Source organism: Crocodylus siamensis, chromosome 9 (assembly GCF_052110815.1).
Source record: "Crocodylus siamensis isolate JL-2025a chromosome 9, ASM5211081v1, whole genome shotgun sequence".
NCBI lineage: Eukaryota > Metazoa > Chordata > Crocodylia > Crocodylidae > Crocodylus > Crocodylus siamensis.
Window position 1 is genome coordinate 4,573,654 of NC_143403.1, and position 9,854 is coordinate 4,583,507.

Here is a 9,854-nt window from a genome sequence, read left to right on the forward strand (position 1 = left end):
GACGGTGCGCTCTCCATCTCATCCCCCTATGATCAGAGAGGGCAGGATGGCACTCTATGGGTTTCTTCCATCCCCAACCCTTCTCCTGTTCAGGGTGAGCCCTTTCATTTCCACTGTGCTTTCTTCCAGATGGTACCAAATAGTATCCTTGATACTAGGAATGGGAATGACATTAGTGGGTCTGAATTTCTTTCCAGGTACAAGCAGGAAAGATGGGTGCTGATCAGCTGGAAATAGCATATGACTCACATGTCTCCAGCACCGTGGGGTCGGATGCCACAAAGATTGCTCATCATTTAAGTCATTTCCCCAACCATAGCTTGAACCAATGAGGGGACTTGGGCCTAGCATGTACATTTAATTTGAGACGCTCCCATGGTTTCGATGACAAAAATATCACCTAGAGGCCCATGTCCAGCCTTGCCTCGGATACGCACAGCCTGATATTCTCCCTGGGAAATCTGTGCGAGCAGAAGTAGCTACCTCTGGGCCTGACACATGTTCGAATGGGGGCAAATCCAGAGGAAGAACTGAGCCAGACAGTGAGTTAAATCTTGCACCAGGTCAGTGAAGGCTTCCACCTTCGCTTGCCACCGTTCTTCACCCACCTTAAGAACTGCCTTTGGGAAAGGGTGAACTGTTGCTATGTGGGAGTTAAGGAACGAAACTGAGACATCGATCCAAAAGACTTTGGGAGGGGTAGGTGTGATGTGTGCGTGTGTGTGTATATACACACACATACATACATACATACAAACATATATATACATATATAATACACACACACACACACACATATATACACATACATATATAAACACACACACATACGCATACACATATACACATATACACACACATACATATACATATATATAAACACACACATATGCATACACATATACACACATACACACACATACATATACATATACATATAAACACACACATATGCATACACATATACACACACATACATATACATATACATATAAACACACACATATGCATACACATATACACACACATACATACATATACATATATATATAAACACACACATATGCATACACATATACACACACATACATATACATATATATAAACACACACACACATATATACACATACACACATATAAACACACACACACATATACACACACACATATATACACATACATATATATAAACACACACACACATATATACACATACACGTACACACACATATATACATATACATATATATAAACACACACACATATATACACATACACGTACACACACATATATACATATACATATATATAAACACACACACACATATATACACATACACGTACACACACATATATACATATACATATATATAAACACACACACACACATATATATACACACACATATATATTTGTGTGTGTGTGTGTGTATATATACACACACACACACACACACACACACATATCCCAGGCACTCACCAGGGAAAGAAGGGGCGTGTGTGTGGGGTGGGGGAAGGATCGGATCTAGGAGGCACTAGGAACTGCAACGTTTCCAGGAGGCCCCAAACTCACCGGCAGCGGAGGAGTTAAGTGGTCAAGCGGCTTTGCCAGGCCCTGCTGAGAACAGCGACAGCGCCATCTGCTGCCTTCTTGGGGGCAGCTCCTGAGGGGCCGCATGATGGGAGAGGCCTGTACCTAGTTCATGGAGTCCCTCTTTTCTAGGATGCGTTGACAAGCAGCACCCGGTGCCCACGCACAACCACATGCAAAGCAGAACAAAAAGCACGAAACGCAATGAGGGCAAGCACCAAGGACTCAAATAACCAGGGGAAGGCAGAAGGCTTTCTGCCTACATGCATGCAAGAAAAGCCATCCAAACATACCCCTTCAAGCGGACTTATCCTTTCCAGCCGCAGCCTGCTGCAGCGGTGCTAGCAATAGAAAGAGGCTTAATATAAACAGGGCTCCATGGGTTCACTGGAGGCTTGAGCGCTGTGTTATTTACCCTTTATCAAAGCATCAGACAACTCAGCTCTTTGTCTAAATCTTTAAACAGTTCCCACCAAAATACATCCGTCAGGTGCAGCTTTTTCCCTTTCACCAAAGCGCTCAGGAAAAATGAGTCAGTTTGGATGACACTGTCCATTTCTTTTTTGCATTAAAAAAAAAATCCAAATTGGAATTAGGTTAAATCGTTTAGTTTTGCATCCAAGTATCTGTTTCCTTTTTGGTGCCTAAAACATAAAATTAAATGAAACATCTTAATTTAATTTCATCACCATCATCCCAGCCCAGCCCCAATCAGCTAAAGTGTGCACAGTTTGTATTTTTCCCAGAAATATTTGGCAGCCAACTCTACGCTTTTGACTGCAGCGTGGGTACAACCAGTGGAGCTGAAAGGAGGTTAGTAGCAGTGGGAAATTTTAGAGACGAGAGATAACAGTAAAAAAAAAAACCCACCTAAGAGACTTAACATCCACATCTGGAAGGGGCTTCATCCCAGATCCAGAAAGGGATTTACGTGTCTCAAGTAGCATCTACATGGCCAAACCTGGCAGATAAAGAGTGAGTGAGAGCTTGACTCTATTGCTCAGGGGCAGGATTCCCCACGGAGATGTGGACCATCATACTCTAGTCCTTGCAAACTGGGACAACTCACACAGAAGAGCCCTGAGCCAGCCCCACTGCCGAGAACCCAGCAGCCCAATAGCTAGGGGTGGGCTCCTGAATGGGAAGGTAAGAAGAGATTTGAACCTGGATCTCTCACATCGTAGACAAGTGAATTAGGCACTGCAGTGAAGGAAAGGCAACCCCACCCCATCCCAGACTCTGTGTCAGGTGCTCTGAATACATCCATCCCAGGGTTTCCATCCCATTGGGACACAGGTACTAAGCAGCTTGAGACTGTCAGGACTTAGGTCACCTTGTGAATGTACAACAGCAAGTTAGGCATCCTCAGAAGAGCCAGCTTGCTCTGGAGGTACTTGCTGCCCCTAGGCACCTAAGTCCCCTTGGCAGACAAGGTTCTTTGGGTAAAGACGATAGCTTTTATTAGACCAACTCAAATGGAAGAATTCTTCTTAGCAAGCTTTTGGGAATAAATAAGCACCTTGTCTGCCTATGTCCTTAGACAAACACGGCTACAACCTTTCAGTCCCCTTGTGAATCGAGTGTGTACTCATAAATCCCACTGACCCTCCATTCCTGGGTAAGGCTTGAGAGCTGACAGAGAGAATGAAAGCAGATCCTCCTCACAAACAGGATTTAAACAAGCAGAAGCCTGCTATTTAGCTAAAGTTTCCCTGCAAATAACAGGGCTGGCTCAATACAAAAGCAGAAAAGTTGGAGATCCTTCACTGCAGAGCAACGAAGATCATGGGGATCATTCGTTGTTGAGGTCCAAAAGTGGGTCTGTAGGAACATGGGCATGAAGTGGGGCTTCTGGGTCACTGAGTCTAGTCTCCAGGTGTCACTAGCAACCAAGTCCTATAATCCTGTTTGTAAACTCCATCTGAAAGTCAGGTTGGGGTTTTCTGTCCTACTGGGAGGCTGTTCTAGACCCTCAGTTGTCTTCAAGGCAGTCATGGAAAGAACATGTAGGAAGGGACTATCACAAGGGCAAGACAGTCTTCTTTGGATGTTGGAACAACACAGCGTGACTCAGGATGTCTGCTGGTCCCCGATGAAACGAAGGCCTGATTCTGACCTCACTTTGGTGTAGAGAAGGAAATAAGTCTAAAAAAATAGCCCGTGTCAGTCAAATCAGGCTGTGAGGATCTAGCAAAAGGCAAAACCCTAACTTGTACAGCATGTTACCACAAAAACAAAGAAACTCGTCTGGGAAAGTGAGATGTCAAGAAGCCTGGAAAGTTTTGAAGGAACCTGTTGTCTCAAGAGTTCACATGAAACAGGGATTGCCACTCAGACTGTATTTATAGATGGTAGTAAAGGAAAGATCCCATATGTCAACTGCCAGAGTAATCACTCCCTTCAGCAGTGGAAAACATTACATTTGGGAGCCCAAACAGCACAATGACTGGAAACCTTCTGAAAATGTAACCTTCAGCTTAAAATGTGAGGGTTAATCTCCTTTAAAAGATTAAGACAGTCATGCTAGCAGGCTGCTCAGCATCACGCCAAATTGACAGCAGTGGACTTTCAAGCGTTAATGTGCAGAAATACAACAGCTTTTGCAAGTCGGGTCATGAATGAAGCTTTCCCCTCACGTTTTTTCCTGCAGTTTTGTTGGAGCGCATTAGTCTTTACAGATACCTGATGCTGTGATATCAAAAACCACAGCTCTTCCTCTCTTAACCCAATCAGCTAGTGCTCTCTCATGGTCCATAGGGTGGGTGCTAAGTAGCCATGTTTGCAGCCACAAGTGGAGTAGCCCAGTACAAAATTGTTTTAGGGTTCCTAGACTTTTTTTCTGGAGCAGTTGAATGCGAACCCCCCACAAAAAACAAAGAAACAAACAAGACCTCTGCCACTCTGCACTGCATGCTGCTGCTCCTAGTCTGCTTTTATTACATGCTTCTTTACATGCTCCCCTTCCAAAGTTTGAGTCATCAGCATATTTCATTATGGTTGAATGAGCCAAATGACCTACAGCTATCACAGCTCTGGCAAAGCTAGGTAGGAGGTGAGGTTTGAAACCGTTCGGTGTAAAGTCCTGCTCTTGGAGACAAGAGATCGAGCAGCGCATATGGGGATAGCTGGAAGACAAGGGAAGAGTTTTGAATATATAAAAGGTTGCCATAGAAAGCAAGGGTTATATGTTGGTCTCTATGTCTGCTGGGGATAGAACAAGAAAGAGTGAGTTTGCATTGCAAAAAGGGAGATTAAGACCGTAGAAAACAACCTTGTAGCTGTAAGCGCAGTCGAGTGCTAAAAGAGATTACCTAGGGAAGTCATGGACTCTGTCTGCGGAGGTTGAAGAGCAGCTTAGACAAACATGTATCAGAGATGGTTTTAGGTACAGTTGATTTTACCTTAGGACAAGTGTTTGGAGTGGATGATCTTCCAAGGTCCCTTTCAGTTATATTTTCTCTGATTCCATGAAAACAGAGGGAAGAAAGCAAGCTTGTCACAGCCATCACGTAGGAGCAGGCTTATTGCTGCTCCATCTCTTCCAACATGGTGCAACCAAGACTCTATTTTGAACAGGGAAGATTTGAAATCAGGAGCGAGCCCCTGGGAAGGCAGGTGTCCATGCCATAAGGAAGGCCCACTCAATCAAAAAAACCTTAGCGTGGCAGTGTCATTGAAACACAGAGGAGCTCATGTTGATAAAGCCCCTTGTGTCCCAGTTGGCTTGCAAAGGACATCATTGAGGTTCTCAGTTGTAGGAGCAGGCTTGCATCTGGCAAATCTATTTGCCAGCATTGAGGTAGTAACATCTACAGGGCAGAAAGGAGCGGTGCAGGCACCACATACAATTACCATGTATAAACATGAGGAGTACCATGTGTACCATACTTTTCCTTTTCAAAAAAGAAAAAAATATGACAACATGAATGGAAACCCAGCTAGAAACCTAGGTACCCAACTTCCAGCAGTGACTTCCATAGGCAGCACGACACATAACCGCCCCAGCTGAGTCTACCCCCGGTGCCCAATTACAACAGCCTTAGTTCTCCCATCTGTAAAATGTGGCCATTGCTAACCAGGTCCATTGGAAGAAGATTAATTAGCGAGGACCATATCCTGAAATCATTTCTCCTACTGACTTCTGTGAGATGTCCATACACAGAACAATGGCAGGATACATGACTCTAAACATTTATTAAGTGCTTTGAAGATGGAAAGATGAAAAATCCTGAGGTTTTTTGTTTTTTTACCTATGTGAGTGTGGGGAAGGGATAGTTCTCTGTGATATTTATAATAGATGACAAGAACAATATAGATGAAAAGATGGGAAGTGGCTCTTTTGCTTGTCAGGGAGATTATCGTTAATAGGTGGCAATGAGGAAATCAAATCTTTCAGAACATAAGTGATGCAGATTGTTGTGTACATTTTGCTAGTTAACATGGTCTCAATGGCCATGGTTACAGATGTTTCCGCCCCAGTGACTGCTCACTGGGGCTCTTCTTGATAAACAACATGAACTGGAGAAATCACCCAACATGAAAACATTTTTTGCCCTACTTCCGCTTGGGAGAAAAAGGTGGTTACAGTGTTTCAAACGCTGCAATTAAAAATGTGACCAACATTTCCTGTTCTTTTGTCGATCCAAATTTTAAAAACTAACTGAATTCCCCACCCATAAAAAATTCAACATTTTGATGGACTGTAGGGGTTTTGACCTTCCTCCATAGCAAGGGGTATGGTCTTCTTCCTTGGATCCCATGGGCATATTTTAGTCAACTATTAGATCATTATCTTTCTGACAGTATGGATTCTTATATGAAATCTCTGATTTATCTTCCGAGTCATATTTGTACACTGGAAGACCGTTTTAGACTGGACATAAGGAAAAACTTCTTTACCATCTGAGTCTCCAGCATCTGGAATAGACTCCACCAGAAGTGGTGCAAGCACCTACTCTGGATACCTTTAAGAAATGCTTGCACGCTTATCTTGCTGGGGTGATCTGACTCCAGCTGACTTCCTGCCTATGGCGGGGGGCTGGACCCGATGATCTCGCAAGGTCCCTTCCAGCCCTTGATGTCTATGAAAGCTATTGAACAGGGCGAATATTGCACGGTACCCCATGGCACCCTCGAGAGGAACTCGAGGTAGCCCAGGGTGCCGTGGCTTAGACAAACACTTGTCCAGGGTGGTTTAGACAGGGATGATTCTGCTTTCAGTGGTGGGGTTGAATGAGATGACTTCCCGAGGCCCCTTCCGGCCCCCCATCCTATGATGCTATTTACTTCACCTGAAAAATCTTCCCAGAATGACGCCCTGATCCCCGAATCTGCTTTGCAGGAATCGACCCACACATAACCCCAATTAAGTCGGCAGGGCGCTGCGGGTGAGGCCTGCCTTCAGGAAACAGAATCAGGGCTTCCACAGCTTCCCAACCCAGGCCAAGGTTGGTTTTTCTGGTCTGGGGAAACAGTCTCCATTCCTGTCACTCAGGCACCAGAGACTACACAGCAACAGCCCTTGTTTACTCCTCCTTGTTTTCGGTGGATTGAAGCTGTGTGGCCCTGCTCTCATTCCAGGAAACGCATGGACGTAAATGTCTTGAGGAAAACCCTAATGATCATATAGTTTCAGTGCTGAGTGGCAGCTAGCCACCTCCATTTTATTGTTAGCAGATTACGGTGCCTCGGATTTCAGTGCCACACACCACACTGTGACTAATATCGCTCGACAAAAGAAAATCAGCTCCAAAGTGACCACGTTTCTAATGCTGAACGGTTCTGTCTGAGGCTCAGCTGGTTTGATCCCGCAATTCCTTTGATCCTCTTCCCTGCAAATTAGCACAGAACAGAGCAGGGGGGAAATGCTTCTTGGAAAAACCATTTGCAGGGTGTAACACCTGGGGTGGTCGCTTCCGTGGCCGAGGCTTGCTCCTGCTGTGCTCTCTGCACCCTGCGCTGCCATTAAGGTCCAGCTGACTCGTTAGTGCTCAAGAGCTCCAGGTGTCGCTCAGGATCTAACAGGATGAAGCCCTCAGTGCATGCATAAGTAATACAAAAAGGCCTAATTTGTTTGTACCATGAAAGTAGCTGGAAAGAATGCACCAAACCACATGACAAGCAAGGACACAAGAGACACACCAGGCTGCAGAAAGAATAGACAGATCTTATTTTTAATTGCTTCTAAGCAATGTTGGCTTCGGCTCCGCTTTAGGTATTTCTCATTGTTCTGCTGAACTTTCTCTCCCCTCACATATGGTGAAATGCATTCAGTTGTACCATTGCGCAGACAAGAAATGAAAAGAAACCCCATTTGTGACCAGCGTGGATTATTTAATTTTTTCCTTAAGCAAAAGATCATGTCTTGTAAGTGCTAGCATGACCTCCGGCAGGAAGATCTGAGGTGTTCACCATCTTTAATGCATTGATTGCTGTGTTCCTCTGAGACAAGGGAGGGGAATGGGCACAGACTAATCACCAATCTGAAAAGGCCCAACTCCCATCTATCTGGGCCTAAGTGACTTGCCCAAGGTGGCGCAGGAAACCTGTCACAGAGCAGAGATTTGAAAGTAACTGCAACCATCCTGCCCCATTACTGTAGTTACAGTGGATGAAAAATATGCTACCTCTCTGGCTGAGCATAACCTGTCCTTTGATTTATAGTCACAAATACACAGCAAATGGCATCGTCATAGCATGTCCCTAAAGCTTTTCATCTTCAAAGCCTATTCAGGATGGCAACCTTATGGTCTGACCGTCAATAAAGCATGTTGTACATTCCTGCCCAGGTTAAGTTTCAGAAAAGGGTACCATAAGTCCTTGGCGAGAGCCTCTTTCCGTGGGAGCATAATCTAAAGATCTTAATGTTTCTTGCTCATGTGGATCCAAAGGAAAGTTAGGAAATGTCACTCAAGGAGAATGGGTACCTGCCTGAGTCTGCAAAAAGCTGAAAAAGATAGATTTATGAGGTGTGAATTATTCAGCTCATAACATGAAAACTGGTTACCTCTTCAGGTAGGGCTTAGCCATAGTGCAGTAGGAATCCACACCATAGAGAAGGAAAAATGGGAAACACATGTAGGTGAGAGCTGTGGGCTCTGGACTGCTGAATGCACCCCTCCTCTTGAGGTTATAAATTGAAAGGTAATTAATGCACCTTGCATTTGGATTTTTGCTTTAACCAGGAGATGTTCAAAATCACTGAGAAAGCTGTCCCCCCAAAACTAGCCCAATTCTGTTAGAAGTCAGACCTCTTATCCACTTCAAGGATAGCAGGACAAGCCCCGGTTGGAAATACAACTGAAGAGGATTCTGTAGGTTACAGCAAGCGTAACAAATGTACTGCATTCATAAAACACAGCCCCATGACTAAGCTTTATAGTAAGTAAAGTGCTGCTATCTGCAGGAAAAATCTTGTTTCTGGCCAAATTACTCATTTTCATGATTTTACAGGAACAGGCCATTAAAGATCTGTATCTGACCTAACACACTTTATGGGTTTGTCTTCACTAGGACAAAGCAGTATGTCCTTAACTTGGGTCCAATAAAGTGGGAGAAAAGGCGACCATCTGTAGTCATCGTAGCAGGCTGAGAGAGACTATGAAAATGGCCTAGGTAGGAGTTACTCTGACCTTCTAACTCATGCAATCAGTACTAGTTACTTTGTCTTCACTATGCTTTATTCTCATGTTAGTAAGCCCATGCCAGCTCCAGCTTTCCTTGTAAAGACAAGGTCCCATAAATGTTATGCATCTTGACAATGGAGATCATAAAGGTTGGAAGGACAGCAAAGCAACTGCACAATCATCCCATCCCACTCCATGTACAGAACGAATGAATAGTTTGCATACTGTTCATTCTTAGCTAAATCTGTGGGATCCTGATGTTTCAACTAAAGGCTGTTTATCTCCTGATACTAACCAGACCTAACACTAGCTGACTCTGGTTAACAGATTGCCTGGGGTCTGGTTAGGGATCAACTGGCCAATCTATTAATTCAATAACTGCTGCAATATCTGATCTTGCAATACTTATGGTAGAACAAAGCAAGGAACAGACTGAAAAAAAAGAGATGCACATAAATGGACACCTACCTTCTAAGGCATGGACTGAATATAGGCTGCAGATATGGAGCACAGCTGCACAGATAAGAAAACCCAAACAGCAGGATCTCTGCAGGCTTTGTGCGAGCCAGAAGAGCAGAAGCCAGGACATACTACCTGGATATTACATCCTAGAAAGACAGCTATTTGTGTGCATCACA